General features: G+C 43.4%; 1 long non-coding RNA gene across 1 annotated transcript; it reads right to left on the bottom strand.

The window, feature by feature from the left end:
- Positions 1–19613: 19613 nt before the first annotated feature.
- LOC116092494 lies at positions 19614–22758 on the bottom strand. Its single transcript, XR_004119286.1, has 2 exons — positions 22577–22758; positions 19614–19899 (listed from the first exon to the last, which is right to left on the bottom strand). It is a non-coding gene; the product is annotated as an uncharacterized LOC116092494 (long non-coding RNA).
- Between the last annotated feature and the right edge of the window lie 965 nt (positions 22759–23723).

Here is a 23723-nt window from a genome sequence, read left to right as displayed (position 1 = left end):
CATGATGTGTTGACTCGCCTTCCCAAGACCACTCCCAGACAGCTATGTGTCTTGGGATTTTTATAGTTGCATGATCAATTACCACAAAACAGTTTGAGAAGACACAATTTGTTATTTCAAGTTTCCCTGGGTTAAGAGTCCAGGCATAGGACATCTAGGCTGGGGTTTTATGGTGAGCTTGGGGTCGTCTGGTTTCTTGCTGATAGGTGACAGAGATTCTGTTTTATTGTTTGATAGGTATGGGTCACATTTAGATCCTGATGGCTGCCTTCAGTTCAACCAATGTGGTCTTCTTCACAAGTGGTTTACAATGTGATCTTTTTGCTCTTCCAGGCCAAAAGGAAGGTGTCATCTGTTTCCTCATGTCACTCTGAAGGGCTTATCTGACTCAGGCAATCCTTCTTGGGGATTATACAGCTTGAGGGGTTGTTGTTGTTGTTGTTATTGCTGTTGTTTGTGTGTCACTACAAAACTAAATGATCAGAGGCCATTTTTTCATTTGCAAAAAAAATCATTTTCATCATGTAATACAATATAATCTTGAAAGTAATATTTCATCATATTTATATATCTTACATACATCCACAAGAAGGGCATTGGGTATGGAGGAAGTCGGAATCTTGGTTGTTATCTTAGAATTCTGTCACAGTATGATTCTCTAACTTTCAGAGACAAAAAAAAAAATCAAGTCTTGAGGCAATTAAATTGTTTCCTCTGGATCCTAAGGAACTAATTCTTGATCCCAGTTTTAAATCCCCTGTCTCAGATGTCTACATCTGGCCCCTGTACCAAGATTCTCCAATATCCAAAAGAGTGAGTCTTCTGCTCTAAGATTCAGGACTCACAATAGAATAATGAAGCAGAGCTGAGGCCAATGATTCACCAGTTCTAATGTCTTTATAAGTAAGTTGATAAATGGACCTGAAGGCAGCACCCACATATGAGACAAAAGGGAGCAGTGGTTAATGTGGGGTGCCCAACCTAGAAGCACTTAAATTCAACTAAAGTGCACACACACACACACACACACAAACACGTGTACATGCACACATGTGGATATACACACACATATATACATGCATACACATTCACACATGTGCACACATGTACATGCACACACATACATATATACATGAACACATAAATACATACACACATGTACATACACATTGTACATACATACACATGCATACTTGTATACATACTCACAAATATACATACATACACACACATGTACATGTACACATGTGTGTACATACACTTACAAAGATGCTGGGTAGAACATTGTCTAGCCAACAATTCACAAACCCAGGTCTAGGTCATTTTTACCCCAAATGAAAAAACTCCAGTGTAGGTAAAAGGCAGAGGCAGGAATCTAGTCTGTTGCAGGGACACCTGATGCATCCTGAAGTCAGAATCTTCAATTTCCTGGTTTCCTACTAGCTGGATCCAATATATAAAAAATTATTTGTATGGTTCATATATCATTTATAGTTACATAGTATGATTTTATATAGTGATATATTATAAATGATATATCATTTATAGACATATAATATGCTTATATAAAATGAATTTTAGTTATATAGTATGTACACATACATATGTAGCCACATTGTATGCAAATATATTCACAAGGCAGAGGTCGGGATTTTTTGCAAAGAGACAAGTAGCAAATATTTGAGAATCTGTGAATATAGTCTCTGTCACAATTACTCAACAGTACTGTTGCATCATAAAATGGCTAGAGACATAAAGGCATGTGGTAGTGCTTCAATAAGATTTTATTGACAAAATAAGTGAATCTGAGCAATGGACCAGATTGTCCCTCAAGCCCAGACTTGCCCTCTGGTACAGAGCATAAATGTGAAAGTCAAGAGTCATGACTTTGTTTTCTGACTCTGCATCTTACCATCTGTATGACTCACACCAACTCAGTTAACTTTATGAGTCTATGAACAGTGATAATAACCACTGAACATATACGTATTGGCCTACTCTTTCAGGATCTAATCCTACTTGGGTTACAGTATAGACTGAGGTCATGTCAATGGCATATGGGTGGAAATGATATCTGCCAATGCCAGGCATGGCTCTCATACATTCCCAGGAACTTCTCATGTTCTCCCTTGCTTTGCCATAATGACCTTCAAGTTGATATGATAAAAATCAAGTTTAGCCCTTGACACCAGGAAGATACACATGTTATCATGATGAATTGATTATAAATTGTATCACAAGTAAGAATAGGCTTTTTAAGGAAAGCTCCAGAAACTTCATTAAAAATAAGTCAACTTACTTTCCCAAAAGACATTAACCCACTGAGATTTTATTTAATGTTGAAAATAACATTTTGATGAGAAATATGCTGATCGTACATTTTACCTCAAAAAAAAAAGGCATTGCTTATTAACTCCTTGTAAACAAAGAAAGGAAAGAAGGAAAATACCCTCTAATTTTTGCATGCTGTTCATCCTCTACCCAGCAAACATTTCCTGAACAGGTCCACTCTGTGTAACTTTGAGATGGCTGCTGATTCAGCCAGGGTTCTGCTCCCCAGTGGTCAAAGCAGGTGGTCAACAGGCCACAGTTCTAGGGTCAACCAATCACAGACCTCCATACTCTGAGTAAAGGTTCTAGGCCTGATTCTCAATCCCACAGACCTCCCCACCCCCCAGTACTCTAGGCAGAACTAAGGGCAAAACCTAACTATGGATGCAAGGGCAGCAGCCACCATAGAAAAAGGGCATTTGCTAGCAACCTGCATGTCTCAAGCTCAAAGTAGTGAAAAAGTGAAACAAAAAATAAACAAACAAACAAAAAAAGCCCACGAATTCCTTAGTCCAAAGAGAGTTGGTGTGTTTGTAGGCTAAATATAGATTCTGAAAATGAAACTTTGAAGACACAAACTAGAGATGCCTAATGAAGGAATAGCAAGGGACCACACAGATGTTTCTGAAAACATGTCAAGAAAGATGCATCTTTACTCCTGTAGAAAAGAAATGTGACTGCCGTCAATCACCCCAGATTGTGTGTATCCAAACATCACAGAACTTCTCATACAAATATGCAATTATTATGTCAATTAAAAGTAAAAACATAACTTTTTTTACACATGAGAAGCGAGCCAACAGGCCAGCTTGCCATTTCTTAAGACAACCAGTGAATCATGATCTGTGCAAAGTGGGACTAAGTAATGAATGACCTTGCTCCACAGCACTGCCTTCCTTCAAGAACACCAAGGTTGGGCTAGGGAGATGGCTCAGTGGATAAGATCATCTACTATACAAGCATGGGGGCAGGGAAAGCCAGGAATGACTTCATATGTTTGTAAGACTGGCATTGGGAAGCAGAGACAGGGGGATCCCAGGTTGCTGGCTAGCCTAGCCAAAATGGGAAGCTTATTGTTCAGTAAGAGACCCTATCTCAAGGCAACAGAGCAGAGAGCTGCAGATGAAGATACCCAACATCTTGCTATGTCTTTCATATGCATATAAATGGACATGTGAACTTACACAAATGTACTATATACCATACACACACACACACACACACACACACACACGCACACACACACACAATAACAGGCTTCACATCATTGAATGATCTACCTGTAAATCCTCAAACTTTCGCTCAAACTTACTATGAATATTGGTATTATTAACAACAGTATTCTTACACCATCCATAGACTGTTCACAGGAACATCAAGATTTAGATAGTCCAAGTACATGTTCCAGAGTCCACTCAGTTATTAAATGAAGGAACCATAATTTGGTCACAAGTAATCTTGATCGAAAATGGGCCCCTTCAACTATAGGCTCTCAAGTCCCATTACCAACACAAAACAAGCCCTGCTAGCTGCTAGGCCATGTCCTAAATACTAAATGTATCTCATTTTAGTTTTGACATCTCTATAAGATTTAGACTGTCATCATTGGCATTTTATAGATGCAAAAAATAAAAACAGAACTAAGAAAGGTCAGCTGGGTTTTCCCAAAGTTAAGAGGCTAGAAAACAGAGTACCTCCTTCCGGATTGCACACTCTTAACGGGCCTACTCTAGAACAGTGGTTCTAAACCTGTGGGTTTCAACCTCTTTGGGGGATAGGCTAACCCTTCCACAGGGGTCATCTAAAATCATCAGAAAACACAAATATTTATAGGAAGAGTCATAACAGTATCAAAATTACATTTATGAGGGAGCAACAAAAATAATGTTATGGTTGGGGGTCAAAACAATATGAGGAACTGTATTCAAGGGTTGCAGCATTAGCATGGCTGAGAACCACTGCTCTAGTGTCTCCTATCATCAACCAGGCTACTGTCCTTGACCGAATTCTTTACCTGGAATCTTTTCCCTTTTCTCTGCTCCTAGGGCACACTCTGTCTAGACCAGGCCTGCTGAGATTTAGTGAACATGATTCTAGTTGAGTGTGACCTTCCTGTGTGCTGATTGACTTTAGCGACATGTAAATGATGTGCTGTAAATCAGGAGGCGGGCGATCCCACCAATGAATCACCCATTCCCTCCAACCTCATGATGACAGACATGCATAAATTCCAGTGGGTTGTGGCAGGTGCTGTCCTTTAGCTTTCCAATTAAATGAGCCCTAACTTTGCTCACCTCTCAGTGGGGAGGCTGAGCATTAATATGCTAATGAACAGGACAAGGAGCATTTGTGGGAATCTCTCTGTGTTGGTGTGACCTGTAACCTTCTCTGTTCTTCTGGCCTATATAGACTACAGTAAGCTGGGCAGGTGGGTCTGTAAAATAATGAGGCGTGTTCCAGAGAAGAAGCCACAGTCATGAGGAACCATGGTCTCTGCATCTGCAGAGATGGAGGAGGATGCTGAGAGGACCAGTATCCTAGTGCACAACTCAAAATGACTTCAGAATGACTAACCACCATTATGGCACCAAGGTGTCACTACCACACAACCAACAAAGCATTTTTAGAGCCTGTGTTCTCAATGGCTTTGGTTGGACATCAAGGCACATTATTGTTGAAGATAACACATTTTCTTGGACTAAGCCTGGCTTTGGGCAAAACCATTTCCTCTAAAATATTCTCACTATGTATCCTTAGAAAGTGTGCATCTATGGATCAGTTCGATCAAAAGGAAACCAGCAATGTGGGCATGCCTAGTAGAAGGCATTTTGTACAGTAACAGTAAATATTTTGGCTCTAACTGTACTTATTACCACCATTTTCTTCTCTTTTCAATCCCCTTCCTGGATTGGAAAATTGACTAAATACCTTGGGTTCTATGACTTGTGGTAAGATAACAAACTATAAAAGATCTTTGGTAAAAACAGGACAAAGGAAGACAATTTTCTAGAATAACAACCTGGATCAATACAAGGAAAAAGGAGGGTTTGTTTGCTTTAAAGGGGCCTCACTCCAATACCGGACCTAATGAGTCTGTTTCCTTTATGACAGCACAACCTAAAAGACCTAAAATCCATATCTCAGCCCTTCATCCATTGTGACAAGTTGAATGGGCCACAGTGGCTGCAGGCTAAGGAAGGAAGGAAAGGAATCAAAAGTGGGAGGGGCAAAACCATGGCCCTTCTGTTTGTCACTCAGAACATAGCCAGCTGGAAAAGTATAGAATTGCTGTCATTGTCAATATAATAGTTCAGCCATAATTTTTCTCTTAGTTATGGATTATAATTTCCCATGTTATATTGAGCATTAACAAAGTAATTCATAATAAAGCCAGTTTCACCAAAGAAATCATAAAATCCTTCAAACATCTCTCTTAGTTTTGTTTCTGTTGCTGTGATTAAAAAGCTGACCAAAACCAACTTGGAGGGGAAAGGCTTTATTATAGTTTTTAAGGAGGATTCTATTACTGAGAAGTCAGGGCAAGAACTAAAGGCAGGAAGCTGGAGGCAGATACCATAGAGAAAAGTTGAATACTGGCTTTCTCTCCATGGCTCACCCAGCCTGCTTCCTAATATAACCCAGATCTACCTGCTCAGAGGTGTCACTGCCCAGAGTGGCCTGGAACCTCCAACATCAATTATTAATCAAGAAAATGTCCCACATACACACCCACAGGCCAATCTGATAGAGGTAATTTCTCAGGTGAGATTCCCTCTTCCAAACGGACATGTGTTTATGTCAAATTGGGAAAAATTATTCCTCACAACACCCTTTTAGGCTTTAGTGTACTCATCTCATCCAATTATTTGGTTCAAAGGGAAACTAGAAGTTTCTGACATTGCCTCCATCTTTCCTGAGTGTAAAAGGCCTCAGTATTCAAAAGAGGAACGTCTAACCCATGGAGGGAAGGCCAGAAAGGTCTTCCAGGAGACAAGAAGGTCTGAACCAAGTACTAAAGAACAAATCAGTGTTGATCAAGCAAAACAAGAGACCAGCACATAGACTCAGTTCTGTGACCTTCTGTTCTTCTGACGTATTTAAAATGGAAAAGACCAGCTAGGGGTGTCCATGAAGAAATGAGGAGTATTTCAGTGAAGTCACCACAACCATATGGAAACCATGTCCTCAGCATCTGCAGATAAAGAGAGTAGGATGCAGAGAGTACCAGTAGTCTAGTGTACAACTTAAAATGACTTCAGAATGGCAGACCACCATTGCAGCACCAAGAGGGTTTCTGCCATATATGAAATAAAGCAATCCTGAACATTTTCCCCTTGGTTTTGCTTGACCCAACAATGGGAATCTTTGTATGTTTATGAGCTCACCTCCAAAAATCTGTTTTGATGGACCTGAAACACAAGAGGTAGAGTGGATCAATAAGAGGCTACATGCCTAACAGAAATTACAGCAGAAGGAACTCATAAAAGTTCTCCCAAAAAGTCCTTACTTAAGTAGTGAGACACATTGGATATCCATTGAATGGCCTTGAGGAACAGAATGGACAACTTATAGAAACTGTTCCATCTACTCAGTCAGAATAATTGGTGGGAAGCAAAATATTGAAGTCGGGAGGTAAGAGAACATATCACTCCATCACCAGACTTGGGTGAGAGATACAAAAGAGAAAGAAGGCTGGTGTTTTATGAAAGAATCTGCTTACCTAAGCAGTGAGTGCATGCCTCCCTGTATCCAGATGTGATCTGGAGACTAGATGGAACAGCCTGCCCTTCTCTGAGCTAGTACTGTAGGAGGAAGGTCAAAAGGACATATGCATCACTCTATTTATTTCAGTACATGCTTCCATTGTGTAACCTTGGCTGACATGGAGGCTGCTTCGTAAATCAGGCCAACCTCAAACTCACAGAGATCTTCCTGTCTCTGTCTCCTGAGTACTGATATTAAAGGTACACACCACCACACCCAGCTCCCAAAACACATGCATTTACAAAATGTCATCTGGATGTGACAGAAGAATATATCTAGCTTACTGATTTTTCTCTAGGGTATATTAAGCGTAGAAAGCTGGCAAATACATTTAGACAATTTGAAAACACAAATGCAGCTAAAAATCATCTAGAGAATGAAGAATATAATACCATAATGTAGGAACCAGAAGACATGATTCATCATTTAAATATCAATATTAATAAAAGCATGAAGTTCAAAAGGTGGGAGTTTAGTTCTGGCCTGTGCATCTGCTCAAGGCATCCCTACTCTAGGGGTTTTCTCAGGAGACCAAATACCAAGAAAGAGGCTTCTCTGTGTGCTGAGAAAATCCACTGCAGATCTGAAAGTTCTAGAATGTACAAGGTAAAAGGTGGCATGACCCACATGTTATAAAAGATCCTCTGTAAGGAGAAAAGCAAAATCCATGGGTGGGAGTTCCAGCAAAATAACACTTTCAACATGTGAGGCAATTTGGGATGTTGGAGAGAAGATGCTTTGGTCTCTAAAGATATAGGTAAAGGCCATGACCTAAGAGAGAATGGATCAGGTGCTAGCAAGACACCTGTCTTAGTCATTGTGCTATTGCTGTAAAGAGACACCATGATCAAGGCAACTCTTTTAAAAGAAAGCATTTAATCGTGGGTTTTCTTAACATCTTAAAGATTTAGTCCATTATCATCATAGCAGGAAGCAAACAGGCTTGACACTGAACAGTAGCTAAGACCTTTATATCCTAATACACAGGCAGCAGGCAGAGATGGACATTGGGCCTAGCCTAGGCTTTTGAAACATCAAAGCTCACTCCAGCAATACACTTCCTCCAACAAGGCCACATCTTCTAATCCTTCCCAAATAGTTCTGCTAACTGTGAACCAAACATCCAAATGGATGAGCCTGTGGGAGCTATTCTCACTCAAACCACCACAACATCACAAGCAACATGTCTGGGCCACATCTCAGGGTGTGATTTTAAGACCTCTATTCCCCAAATAGATTTTTAGTTAGTGTGTGTGTGTGTGTGTGTGTGTGTGTGTGTGTGTGTGTACTCATGTGTGCACGTGCTATTTGCTTTCTAGTGCAACAGTTTCAAAAGCATGTTCTTTGAACTACTTACTCTGAGAATAGTAAAAGGGATTACACATATTACCACCATGGTGGAACACTCTAAGGAACACTGAAATAAAGGTTCTTCCTTGAGACTTTCCTCGGCCTTTATTATGTCAATTCCCATTGAAAATCTCCAGGACTGGATTAGAGATGGAGCAGGCATGTTCCATGAGTTTATTTCACCATGTAACCCACTTTTTCTCTTGTGCAGCATGGCGTGGAACTACAGTGCCACCAACTGCACTTCAGAAGGTGTTACTAGAAAGAGGATAAAAATAATTTGACCTATAGCTGGGGTACTGCAATAAAAACTCCTGAGTTCAAATCCTCAGCCCTTCTTCTGGGGGCCTTCATTTTCTTCTATGGAATGAAATATTCAAAATGTCTACCTTAGAGTGTTATTTATACCAACTGAGAGAACATTAGAAAGTGCTGAGCAGGCTGGCAAGGGTCAGAGAGGAGAGCAAGCAGAGAGAAAGCTTCCTGAACTTGAACACCCAGCTCCTGGTGCTTCACACTGGTCAACTCTAGCTGAAGCCCTTGGACCTGCTAACCAGTCTCTTGTGGGAACTGACCTCCAACAGAAGAAGCGAAGGAATCATCAGTGAATACGCATTGTCCCAGAAGCCTGGAGCCTCCTGAGCCATCACCCACCAGAACCAAACCTATGTGTGATGGTTAAGTTGTCAATTTGGTGAGATCTAGAATAGCCTAGGAAATGGGCTGCTGAGCCAGCTCGTGGGGGATTGTTTTAATTGGGTTAACTGAGCTGGAAAGGCCCACCCTGATGACTACAGGCATCACCATTCTGGTAGCCTGGAATCCTGAACTGAATAAAAAGAAAAAGCAAATTGAATAACAGCACTCACTGTTCTTCACTTTCTGGATCCAATATGACCAATTACAGCAAGATTCTGCTACCTTGACATCCCCAAACATGATGACAGTACCCTAGAATCAGGAGACAAAACAAGCCCTTTCTCCATGAACTTCCTTTTGTCAGAGTATTTAAACACAGCAATGGGAAAAGTAACTTCAGCACTGGTTCTGCTGATCAGCTGAGGCTCAGTGGACACCTAGCCCTGCCACTTCCTGAGGATGGGACTCCCTGCACTTTGTTGTCATTGTTGTTCTGTTGGTATTGTTTATTTTAAGACATGATCTGGTTATGTGGTCCAGCCTGGTCTCAAACTCATTTGTATAGCCCAGGCTGGCCTCCAACTCCCAATGATCCTTCTACACCAGCCTCCCCATGCTAGGGTTATAGGCTGACACCTCTGTGCCCAGCTTTGCCTGCTCTTCCTGAGTCATCCAGCTGGACAGAAGACTGGGCAGGGGTCAATTTATTCAAAAGAATTATCCTCCATATTATCTTGGGTCTGCTCTTCCTGCCTGGCTGCCAGGAGATGATGCTAGACCTCAAAGCAGAACCAGAAAGGCTATGAGGATCTCAAAGTTTCTCCAGCATTCGCTGCCCTTGGGTTATTTTTATATCTCATTTGCTCACATTATGGCCATTTACATACTTCAGCAGAGCACACAAATGTCCAGAACACACACCAGGAACAATAAGGCACTTCACAGAAGCCCAAGCACAGAGGAGGTTTCGGAAATCTGTTACTAAAACAAGTGGTTCCCTCATGCCCGAGTGCGAGAATTCTCAGTAACACTTGACAATAAGTGGACGTGATGAGGGCCACACAGCACAGTAATTCCTGCTGGATTGCACATTGAAAGCTGCATTCAGCGCTCCGAAGCCATCAGAGCGGGCTTTGTTGAGATGAATAAGAAGGGATTGCAGAGTGAATGGCTGCTTCATTGCCAAGTGCTTCCGATTCTCTGCTCCTGCCATCTGTGTCCTCCGGAAGACACTTGAAAGCAAAGGTCCGCATCAGGGCTGGCTCCAGGCTGCTCAGAAGGACATCTCTCTGGGCATGGGAGTCTCAGAGAAGAGGGTGGCAGGGTCGAGGTAGGACAAGGAAACTCATTGCCCCTCTAGTTAGAGAAACTTAAACAAGCAATGAGATATAGGACCCCCATCCTGACACTCACTCAGACATTCACCCCTCACTCTCAGAAAGCTAAACAGCTGCACGCACACATGCACATGCACACATGCACATATACACACATTAATTCATTCAACAAATAGTGACTGCTTCGTACCAACAATTATACTAATCAAGCCTGTGAATGTGTGTTTCTATAGTTTAAACTTCTCATGCACATACACAGCCACACACACACACACACACATGAGTGTACACACCCTGGGCATAAATAGACACAAGCATACAAAAAGACATGTATACATACAAGGATACATATGCACACACAGACAGAGGAGCATACAGGCAAGTCACAGATAGATAACCATGCCTAACCAGCTTAGGTAACAGGGCTGTCACTCCAACCCCAATCACTCATATGCCACATTTTATATATAGTCACAACTCAAGTACAGCACCAAGTGCCAATTCCACTGTTTAATTCTACCAGTGTGGATCTATTTTTAACTCGGAGGTTCTCAGCCCAAGACTATTGTTCTTATCAAGAGCTCTATCTCTCCTTGGTTCACCATCTGATGGTTCTACATTTACACCTCCAGTGGCTCATATCTGCAGTCTGGATTGAGACTGTGCAGTGTTAGGCAACCTGACAGCAGAAATGTAATCAAAAGGACAGCTACCTATGGTGACAAGCAGTGGATGAAGCTCATTTAAATAATCCCAGGTTCTCTCCCAAGTCGAACCCAACAACAGCAGCAAAAGCAAAAACAATAATAACTACTGCCAACTGAGTATTCACTGTACATAAAGCAGGATGCTGAGTACACACCATGAGATAGTTTGGTTTATTCTCTCAGCAACCCGCTGGGTGTGTGCTATTGCTATGTCCACTTTGCACAAAATCAGAACCAAGCATTCTCAGGTTAGGACCAATGACTTGTCCAGTGACATCAGCCAACTGGTAGTAGAGTCGATATTTAAACCCAGGCTCAAATGTTCTCTGCACTAAACCAGCCCATCCTTTTACAGGTATTCATTCTGACGCCTGCTGGGATTGGCCAGGCAGTTCTAGCTGGTTCTCTCACAGGACAGGATGAGGATAAGGTGATGCTTAGCATCAATTTTATGGGGGGGGGGGGTACTTGCCAAAATTTCAATAATTGACATAAATATTTCAACTGATAATACTTTCTAAAAATGGAGGCAATTATCCATGAACAACATCAAGACTTTAGGACTAGCAAGATGGTTCCACACACAGAAGTGCTTGCTGTGCAGGTTTGAAGGCCTGAGTTAGATCCCCAGGACCTGCAAAGGAAGAAGAGAACCAGCTCCCAAGAATTCACATCTGACCTCCATGTGTTCTTCCTTTCTCTCTCTCTCTCTCTCTCCCTCTCTCTCTCTCTCTCTCTCTCCCTCTCTCTCTCTCTCTCTCTTTCTTTCTCTCTCTCTATCTATCTATCACACACACACACACATATACACACACATACACACAAACACACATACACACACACCATATATATACACAAGTATATATAAACACATATGCAATAACAATAATTTTTAAAATTCTAAAACCTTCAAAGGTCAATATTTCTGATATTGACTTTTGACTAAGACTCAGTGTAGTTGGGGTTCAGCACTATAACTAAACCACTTTGGTTCTCCACTGGTCTCACAGCCATCACCTGTAAAGTTAGAACACCTGAAGGCTCACTCAATCACATCAGGGACCTGAAGACTCACTGTGACGGCTGGCATTGCGAGGGCATCCTTCTCTAACTCAGTATCTTGGAAACAAACCATCAGAATACCCATACTTGCTCCATGGAAGCTCGAGGCTCCAGATAGGTGTATCCTCTGAGAAAGAGATGCCACAGCTGTTTTACAACCCAGCTTCAGAAGCCACTCAGCTTCCCTGCCACAAGATGGTACCCATCAGCAACAAACCACCAAAGCTAGCCTACACTCAAGGCAGAGGTAGAGCCTTCTGACCTGAGACATGTTCTACCACACCACATTCCCAAACCACTGCCGGGGGAACTTTCTCTCCATCCAGTAGCCCCCTCTGAAGCAGCTGATGCCCCAAATCCTAACAAGGTGTGGTTGCATCAATAGGAATTTATTCCATATCTGAATATATGGCCAAAGTCCAGAGAGAGCCTTGGCCTCTCAGGGATGTCTGCACTCCCAGGAGCCCCTGCTTGCTTCCTTTCATACCACAAGGTCAGTTGGGAGGTAGCAGCAATTGAACCTCAGCATCCTTCATTAGTCATCAGCTATTTTCCTTGATCTAACTGAGGTTTGGGAAATTTGATTTTAATTGTGGATAGGGAGGAAATGAAGACCTGACTTCATTGAGCAGAGGAGAAACTGAAATTGGACAAATCTCAATGAGACTACATCTAAACTCGAACCATCAGTGACACAGCTCTTCCATCTTTCTTGGTCACCTTAACTTTTCACCTGTAAAATGAGAATATTAGTACCAGGTTCTGCTTTTTATGTGTGTGAGTGTTTATCTGATTGTATGTCTGTGAAAACTAGGTACTATATGCACGCTTGGTGCCTAAGAGGGCCAGCACAGGGAGGTGAAGTCCCTGAAACTGTGGCTACAAATACCTGTGAGCTATCATGTGGATGCTGGGGTTGGGACCCAGCCAATGCTCTTAACCACTGAGCCATCTCTCTAGCCACAGCGGCAGTTTTAATTTTTTATTCTGACTAGAAAATGGCCAAGCCTGAAAGGAGTATAAATAGTAGAGGAGTGTGTACCAGATGCCCAGTAGTGATGCTTTCTCTCTCCTCTGTCACACTTCCCTGACCCACACCCTATTCAACATTTGTGTGTCTAGCACAAAGACATGGGGGGGGGGGCGGGAAGAAGGCAAGAGAATTTCAGAGACAGAAATACATGACTGATGGTGTTGATGATGTTGCCTCAGTCAAGGTCTAAGCAGGAAGACGAGACACCTGAGAATTTAAAGCAAAGAGAATTTATTCTGTGAAATTGCCTGTATTAGTTGATGGACGGGCTGAGGCAACCTAGAGACTGATGAGAGTAGGGACAGCCATCATTCTACAGGACAAAAGGAGAAGGGGGGCCTTCTGGAACCCATAGCCATGACCACTGGATAGAGTGTCCCACAAGAACAGGAGCCACTAAGCTTAGTTGCTACCAGACAAGATAAAGAGAAATGCCCTGGCCTCTCACTGTCTCCTTCCATTTTCCTACCAGCACCACCTACTGCCTAATACCAACCAGAAGCAATTTCTAGCAGAGCCTAGAAGAGGCAAGCAGCATGTATCAATTCTGCTATGACATACATTACAAGAAAGAAGAACAAGGAATGATGCAAAAACACATGGGCCAGGCACAGGGCAGCAACCATCACTTTAAGGCTACAGAGTCCTGGAACAAATAGTGGAGTAATATGCAAACTAATTTTAATATAATATTTTCATTATCTACTGGAGCATGAGACCACACCCTTAAAGAAAACAGGTTCTTCCTCCCTCAGAAGCCATCAACTGTCCATAGCTCCTCAGTTCCAGGTAGAGGACCATGAGCCCTACCTACCTCCAATGCATATCAATTTTAACTGAATCTCTAATTGAGAACCAAGTTCTGTGACACCATTTAATCCTCACAATTGCTAATAGGGCGAGTAGTGTCACTAAGGCCATGGCAAGTGGAGAAACTGATGGTCATAATGGCTAAGTTCCTAATTTGAGGAATGAAGCCAAGATACCAGACCAGAAGAACTCTCCCCAGAGGCCAAGCTTGGAACCAAATTACCCACTGCCCAGTGAGAGAAACTGACTGGAAAAGCAGCTTTCTCATCCCCTATTCTTCATGTTCTTACACTCTTGGTGCACTGCACAGGTATATTCACTACTTCCCCTCCAGAGCTTTGTGGTTCATCGTATTTGGTCCATCATTCTTGGATTTGTCTCTAAAAATTTCAGATCCTACCCCAGTGGAAGAAAGTCCTCGGTGCTCTGAAAAGCAGGAGATAAAAGTTAAAGACAGTTGAAAAGATAGCATGAATTGATGCATCTTATGTCTGTGACAGATGCTGTCTGGCTTCTTCTCATATCTGCCTTGTCCCAAGGCTGTACTGGGCAGTTCCCAACTATCAGGGAGCACCTCAAGCACTTGTCTCTACTGGAGGCTACACATTGCCTGAGCGCTACCTTTAACCAACAAGCACAGTGGTCTAGAGATGCCACGAAGCTGAAGAATTAGAGTGAGGAACAGAGCTCAGCCAATGAGAGGCAGGAGCTGATGGTAAAAGTGCCAGCTTCCTTGCTCAGTGATTGACAATTCTCTTCACCCAAAGGACACCCCAGAGAACACAGAATCTTGGGGCTACTTCTGTGTTAGGTAGGGTAGACACTCGTGGCAACAATTCCCCACCACAAAAAAAAGAAGACAATGGTATGTGCACACAAAAAGCTCAGTGGGATCCCCTGCAGAGTCAGGCTTCTGTCCCTGCAAATTATTTTCTTGCTAATCAATATGTTTAATAAATAATATTCCAGTTGATTTCATTACCGGCAATACACAAATCAATAGAAGGTTATTGCATGATAACTTCCCATTGATATTGTAATCCCCCTGATTTAATAGATGTTCTTTTCTGAGGATTGCTGTTTGCATTAGGAATTGGAGGAAAGAAAACAAAAACACACAAGAATTCTGTCACAGAACAGAGGTTCAGTTTAATAAGAAAGCAGCATGGGAGTAAATAGGGGCTCCCCCATTTCTATCTGCCCTCACCTGTACTGTGAGGCCCCACTGCCTGGATCTTTGTTAATTTCCTTGATTGAACCCCAGAATAAAATAAAGTTAGAACGTGGGTAAAATGGTTTTCTGGATGCAGAAAACCATCTGCATCGAACTCTAACTTTCACGATGCTAACAAAAGCACTCCTAGCCATAGAAGCTTCAGCAGGTGCTTCTCTTCTGGTCTTCTCTTTTCTTGCCAAGTCCTAGCAGGAACTTCTTTATGAATGAAAATCCTAAACAGGAAAATGGATAGTGTCAAATGATAACCCCTGGCTCCAAACAGTCTGTCAAATCCTGGCATGCTGAAGCCAGGATGTCCCTGCAAATGCCAAGTGCAAAGAGCCCAATTACTACTACACAGTGAACAACAACATCAGAATCAGAGAGGACAGTGGTCGGATTCCTGTAGTTCTGCTGTGAGAGGTGATAACTCAGGAGGTGAGGGGGTGGGGCTAGAAAATGCATTTCTTAGTTTGCTATTAAAGTGTAATATTCTATTAAAACTAACTTCTAAAGGCTACATGAAAAGGTGGAATGATGTCAGATTTCATAGTGTAAGCACAGGCTGTCACTTGATTGTCCTTGCCATAGACACCAGCCACAACCTTGAAGGTCCTTAGAACTTGGCACCACACTACTGACTGCAAGTTTATCGCTTCTTTTGACTTCTTAGGGGCTCAGGGAGACCTTAGAATGCTTCAAAGAATCCAGGCAGGTACTACACTTAAAATTATAGCTTCATCTTGAAGCTTAAAAATTGAGACCACCCAAATAGAGAAAACAGACAGGAAGTCTGAAGAGAGGTCCAAACATGAAATGCCTATGTGCTCAGGAAAATTTACCGTCACTATCCACGGATGCTCACCAAGCTCCAACATCCAGACTCTGCCGGGGTTTTCTTTGCCCTGATTAACTCATTGGCTTATGGGTTTGGAAAGAAGCCTCTATGGCTAACAGTGCTTGTGTTATCACCGTGAAAGTTAGAGTTTGAATCCCAGTACCCACTTAACAATCTGAACATCCCACAAACCCCACTAACTCTAGCCCCAAGGGATCTAACAATCTCTCCTGGGCTCTTTATATATACAGCCACACAAACATATGCATAAATTTTAAAAATTGTCTTTAAAGGATATCGTGGTCCTGAAACTGAGCTCAGCTCCTGCCCCTCACCCCTAGAAATCACACTGCTATCTATCCACATCTGATTCTGATGGCTTCTCAGAGCCCAGATGCAATTTGGGACTTTTCTTAGCCTTCTTCATTACACCCTCCGCCCCCCCCATACATATATGAAGATGCATTATATTTAGATAGTTGATGCTGCTGGTACCTTGTTCCCCTCAGCCAAAACGGTGCACCTGTTCCCTGGCTTCTGTCTGGAAGGCCTGCTTTTTTGTCTCAAGGTGACATCAATTCTATGGCACCATTTATATATCAGAGCTCCCTGCGGGATCAGTCAGGAGCTTAATCTCCACCTGAAGACCTCATGCTTTCTGGATTCCTTTCTACCTTGTTCTGTTTCCTTCATCCCCTTTCCCAGGAGTATTTCCTTCTCTCACCTGCCCTAGAATCCCTAATTCAGGTGCTGCTTGCCCCTAAGGCTGGGCTTAAGATACTCCATATTCTTTCTTCTTGCTGAAGCTGCTGTGAATAGACTTCTCTCCTGCCAATCAGAGCTCCAGGGCACTTCTTTAATTAATTTGCAATATGTAAGTAGGCTAGGTTTCCAACGCTGTGACAAAATATCTGAGATGTTTAACTTGCAAAGGGGAAAAGTTGGCTTTTGGCACACAATTTTGAAGGGTCTAGTGCATGGCTGAGTGGCCCAGTTGCTTTTCAGCCTCTGGTGAGATAACACATCATGAAAGAAGCATGGATCAAAGACCACCTCATGATGAGAAAAAGCAAGGGCTCGGGATCCCACAGTTACTTTCAAGGATGTAGCCCCAGTCACTTAAAGACACCCACAAGATCCACCTCTCAAAAATTCTTCTTGCTCCCTAGAGCTCCACTCTGGGGACCAAATCTTGAGTATGCAGACCTTAAGAAGACATTCAAGATCCAAAGTATAACAGTGAGTCTGTCTGAGTCACTTGATGGTGACATAGCCCACATTATAGTAATGGGTTTCACCAACATTTACATAGCTACTTGCCTAGCTTTCATTAAACGTATCAGTACTTGCAATTTTGTTCCCTACAGTACTGTGATAAAGATTTTCAAAGTTCAAATAATAAAATGAGTATGTAAATAAAACCTCATTCCACGTGCTTGCCTAGGTAAAATTCAAATTCCCTGAGACAGCCCACCCACTCAAACAGATTGACTCCCTTGACACTCCCCCATCCCTACCTTATACCCTGTCTCCTTCCCAAAAGGTCTGCCTCCTGAGCAATCTGTCACCATACACCCAGGTGTGACTGGTCTCTTCTGGGGTTTTCCATTGATGTCCTCTACTGAAGTGTGCAGCCTCACCTTCTGGTCACCAGTTCCCCCACAACCCAGCATCTCTGCCCTGGCTTTATACTCTGCATGTGCAAACAGGCTCTCAACTCATGTGTGGAACATGCAGGATCTCACAGGTGTCTCAGAAACATGGGTGGGTATCCTGCGCTCACATGCCTGACCTTTTTCGCTTCCCATCCATCCATTTGCAGTACTAGATACACCCAAGGCCTTGATGAATTTAGGATTCCCGAAATGTACTCAGGGACCTCCTGTATAACACTAAAACCAGTGAAGGGTAAACTCTCCACTACCTTGAAAAGGTCAGGCTCAAAAAAATGTCAGGCTGCACCAAATGCCGCCTTTCCCGTGGCTATTCTTAGACTTCTGTATTAGCTACTTCACTCATCACTGTGACCAAATACTAACAAGAAACAGCTCAAGGGGGGATGAATTTATTCTGGCTCACACTTTGAAGATAGAGTCTATCATGGCATGAAAGCACAGGAGCATGACGCTGCTTGCTTAGCGGTCCACAGACCAGCAAACACAGGCAGTACGGGAAGCAAGATGGGCCATACACCTCACTCTCTTCCCACCTCTTCTTCTCCCTTCCTCCAGATAAGTCCCATTCCCGATTCCAGCTTGTGTGGAGCCGGGTGTTCAAATGCACGTACTTGTGGGGACACATTTTACATCCAACCCACAACTTGTTTTTTTTCATTTTCAGGGATACCTCTTAGCTTTCTTAATAGCAGAAAGTTCCAGGGTGCGGAGGAGGGGTACTGATGAAGGATTGGCAGAGAAATGTTGCCAAAATAAGCATAAATATGTTCTGAAACACTTTAAGTAAGTCATGCTTTTTTTTTTAACAATCACTACTGTTGGGAGCAGATAAAAGAAACTTGTCTTAAATACTGCCATTTTGACTTTGGACTCCATTTTACCTAAACTGACCAACTCTCTCTCCAAGCAAGAATAGTTCCCCCCAAACATACCTGTTACCAACCCCCTCTCTGAGCAACAATAGTTCCCCAAAACATAATGCCTGTACCTAACAACAGAAAGAACAAATGAATTTGGTTGGTTGGAGAAAACCACTTACATTCAATGTCAGTTGACAATAATGGAACACTTGGGAAAGACCCTAAGCCCTGAGTTCTGATTGGTGAGAATTAGAACTGTAACTTGGCACAGATGCCTGCTGGTTATTATATGCTTATAGACCCTGCTTTAGCCTCTACTCAGCTCTGCCAGGAGAAACAGGGCCCTGGAGTCCTTGTCTGTGGCCCTGATCAGTCAGTGATTCTGCTTATGTGGTGGGAACAATAAAAGATTCTGTTGTTTCATGAGTCACTGTGTTTTCCCTCTCCTTCCTTGTGGCGCACAATGGACACAGTGTAACAATTGTCATGGTGGGTCTACCAATTATCACCATTTATTGTAAGTATTAAGCGCTTCTGCATACAAATATCCTCACCTGTTCTCTGTCAAGTTGGAGATTTTTATGCCCATTTTCCAGATGAAGAGAGTGAGAGTCTGTTGTTTGGTTTCTGTCATGATCAAAAGCAATTTGAGGAAATGGTCTCTTTCATCTTCCAAGTTGTAATCAATCACTGAAGGAAACCAAGGCAAGAACTCAAGGCAGGAGCTTTAGGTGAAATCCACAGAGGAATGCTGCTCACTGGCATCCTTTCATGGGTCTGCTCAGCAGCTTTCTTATACATCCCAGGCTGCTTGCCTAGAAATGGCATTGCCAAGAGTGGGCTGGGCCCTCCTATATTACTGAGCAATTAAAGAAGTGACCTGCAGACATTCCCACAGGCCAATCTGTGGTTTCCTATTCCCAAGTTTATCAAATTAACAACCAACACTAGCCATCAAGGGTCCATGTGACTAAATTGCACAAAGTCATGTATCTCTTAGAATTTCTTATGTTTTATTTTAATAATTGAGAGGAAATGCAGTTATAACTCAGATACCTAAAGCCAGGCATCAAAGGTTTGCCAGGGACCCAAATTTCTTTGTCCCCGCTTTTCTGGTCAGCAACTGAGATACCATCTGCCTCAGTTTCCTTTCCTGTTGCTGTGATGAAACACCCAAATACAACTTATGGAAGAAAGAAATAATTCAGAGTGCATTTCCACGTCATTTTGAAGAAGTCAAGGCATCCGGAGTCTAAAGCAACTGATCACATCACATCTGCAGTCAAGAATAAAGAGCAGTGAATTAACACATGAATTAATACATGAATTGATGCATGCATACTTAGTACTCTGCTCCTTAACCACCCCTGCTCTTATACAATCAGGCATCCTCTACCCAGGGAAACTCAACCACTCACAATGGGTGGGTCTTTCTCTCTCTCTCTTTTTTTTAATTTCATATGCATTGGTGTTTTGCTTTACACGTACGTCAGTCCATATATCTGTGTGAGAGTGTCAGATTCTCTGGAACTGGATTTACAGAGCTGCCATGTGGGTGCTAGGAGTTGAATCATGGTCTTCTGGAAGAGTAGTCAGTGCTCTTAACCACTGAGCCATCTTTCCAGCCCTAGGTCTTCTTATCTCAATGAACAGAAACAAGGCAATCCCTCACAGATGTGCCTGCTGGTCAACCTAATCTAGATAGTCTCCCATTGATATTCCCTTCCCAGGTGACTCCAGACTGTAATAAGTTGGCAAGTCGAAGGAAACATCACATGTCCCTTTTCCTTAAGGGGTCTTTATGCCACTCATTCTAGTCCACAGAACTAATTGTGTAAGTCAGAAGCAGAGCCAGCTCAATATTCCCTCCCAAGCACCCACAGGTCAGATATCTGTGGGAGAAAATTGTCCGGTCTCAGAGGAGCACCCAGTGGGTAATTGAGAAAACAGTAATTAAGCATCTAAACTGGGGACTTTGAGTGTCAAAGGAGGACTATTGAAAATTGCCCTGGTTACTGTCTATACATCCTGCAAACAGAGCACATGGTCACTCTAAGGTGTAGAGACAGAACTGTGAGAGAGACAAGGACAGACTGCTCTGCATCACATATTAAGTGACTGTGGAGCAACCTGCTATGGGGCCATCCCCCCAGTTATTAGCATTATTATTGGCCTTTAAATATGTCATAGTCAAAGATTTGCTTCATTCTTCAGCATGATTGCCATTGATTTTTGAAGCCCACATCTTCTTCCCCAGGGAAGCACGTCTTCAGCAAAATGATAGAAGGAAATGGGAAAGAAGGATTGAATTTATAGGCATCCATTTTACGGGCATCACTTTAGGGATGCAGCTGATCTCAACACTGCACTTCTCAGAAGGTAGTCCAGGAACCACCCACATCGGAATCATCTGGGACCTTGTAAAAACTTCAATTCTCGTGTCCCAAACAAGACCTACTGTGCCGGCATCTCTGGGGACCAATCTGGGAACTGTGGACTTAATAAGTTACCTAAAAGTTCTTACATGAAAAGGCCACCAGGCCTGCAAATTCAGGACATAGAGGGAGTCCCTTACATATGACGCTGTTGGACATCAGGGTTTGAGATGCTTTGGCAAGGACTTAAAAATAAGATTCCCAGCAATTTCCAGCTTGGAAAGCATGAAGAGTCTTTCTCCCCCTCCCCCAACCCCAGTGTATTTGCCTATCCTGGTGTAACTATGTGCAGAGGAGGCTCCGGGTCTCAGGGTTAGATCTCAAGGCTAGAGGAATGGGCAGGTTCTTGGCAGTGGCATCTGCCACGAGGAGCTGGTAATGGCCTGATTTATGACACTCAGCATGGGACCTGGCTGCTGAGCTCAATCACAGTGGCTCCCCACGGTGGGGTTCACTCACTGTAAAGGGCCTGGAAATTGGAGAGGAATTTACCTCCTGCTGCCGAACATTACATAACAATCAAGGGAAACAAGCAGAGACAGGAGGGAGCCTCCTCCTCAGCTGGCACTAGCAGCCTGGCACAGCAAAGGAGGTAGGCCTGCAAGAGGTCTGCTGGGGTTTGCTTCCCATCAGCAGCCTTGGGAATGGGTTCCAGGGTAGCCCCGCCAGAGCCAGCATCCGGGCCAGTGCAGATACAAGCGTTGGCCCGGATACTTCTAGACAAAATGACTGGAGAGAAAGCTCACGTGGGTATCTAGTGCGGTGCCTGCCGACTCTCCAGCTACAATGCTCACAGCGACAAGGAGGGTCTCCCTCCTTTACTAGAGACTCTGAGCTTGACAGGGCAGGGCATGGGACAGAATGAAGACAGGCTGGGGTGGGGCCCAAATCATTGCAACCTCATAGGTCATGAGGAAGGGCTGGATTTTCTTCCCAGTGCCCTGCAGTGTCACAAATGGGAATATTTTCTCCCCAGCTTTCCCTTGGCAGCCACAGCACAGGAGCAAGGGGTGGCTGATTCTGAAAGCCAGTTCTGTTGGGCTCACTCAGAACACGACTCTGTACTCTATTTCTGCCCCGCCTCCCCACACTCAAGGTGGTCACTGCCTTTACTTCATTGACTGAGTTATGTATTTACATCCTGATCACACGCAGCCTCCCCTCCCTCCTCTCCTCCAGTCTTCCCCTCTCACTTCACCTCCCACCCTACCTCCACCCCTTCTCCCCTTTAAAGCGAGCCCCAGAAGACATGTAAGTGGGCAATGTGGGGAGGCACAGACTCCCTATCTAGTCCTCACCAGGATGATGAAATTTCCCTTCCAACAAGGTGTTCAAAACTCACAAATGCTCTCCTACCCTGAAGCTACATTCAGCCAGGACCCACGTCCCACTCTCTGCTGCTGGTGGCAGCATCACTAAGAACATGTGCTGGCACTGTCCTGGCCACTGTCTTTCAATTGGGGAACTTTATCCCCTGGCAAATCAGTCAACGCCCAAAGTGTAAAATACTTTTATCACCTTTGAAATGAATGGTGTCAGTCACTCTGACTAGGTTCGCATCCTATCTGTCTTCTTCCCAGATGAATTTCGGGTACCCAGAGAGTAGACAGTTCATGCCGGACACAGTCCAAACCTGTTCCCCATGAGGAAAGGAAGGATGACGTCACTTGCATTTGCACTGAAGGGGGGCATCTGAAGTCAGTGTGCTCAGGATGTCGCTGTGAGTAAACCCATCACGGCTGTCTCCCAGCGTTGCTTATAGTCTAATAGGGAACATGAATATATGAGTAGATGTCAATTTACTGAGGTTAGCAAAGGTTTGTGCTGTCACAGGGATCCAAGGTGGTCAGTACACAGGAGACTGAGCTGGCTGAGCAGGCTTCCTAGAAGAGGTGTTCAATGTGAAGGACATAAAGTAATACCTACAACTTGGGGACAGGGAAAGATGGAATTGCAGTCAGGCCTGAAGAATGGCACCTGCAAAGCCCCCCCAGCAGAGGGCGTCTGGCCCCTTGACCCCACCTGTCAGTCACAGCACCTCCACTTCAGTCTGGCAGTACACACTCCAGGATCACATTCCTTTAGAAAACAGTGTTTGGCAGCTATAACACAAATGCTGGAAGTCGAGGCAAGCGAATGACCTCAGCGGGCCTATCAGCTGTTTAAATCTCTACACACAGACTCAAGCGAGTGGTGCAATGACCTGTATGTAGGCCTGGGTGAAGGCCAGAGGTCAGGGGTCAGAGGTGACTGACCAGACACATCACCATGAGTGGTGAGCCACCGCTAATGAAAGAACAATGCCCTCTTGTCTTCAGCTTGTTTTTCTTTGCTACGTATTCAAGACACACAGTTTGTTGGAATCCTGCAGGATTCCAAACACCAAAGTAGATTCTCAGAAGCAGGTACTTCGGCCATTTTGGATTTTGAAACTGACAAAATGGACTCTGTTCATGTCATTTCATATGTCTCTTGCTTCAGCAATGCTCACTGAGTACATTTAAGACATGCCCAGAGCTATACATGTGACGTGAAGATAAACAGCATGAGATCTCCACCTTCGTGAAATCAAAACTGTGAATGCTTACTCCAGACCTAACAAGGTAATCCTCAACATCAGTATCTGAATCAGCCAAGGAGCATTTCCGATGGCCTGCAAGTCCTC

The sequence above is a fragment of the Mastomys coucha genome, unplaced genomic scaffold (assembly GCF_008632895.1).
Source record: "Mastomys coucha isolate ucsf_1 unplaced genomic scaffold, UCSF_Mcou_1 pScaffold15, whole genome shotgun sequence".
In the NCBI taxonomy this organism is placed as follows: Eukaryota; Metazoa; Chordata; class Mammalia; order Rodentia; family Muridae; genus Mastomys; species Mastomys coucha.
Note: the sequence above shows the minus strand (reverse complement) of the source record. Positions and strands in the feature narration are given on the sequence as shown.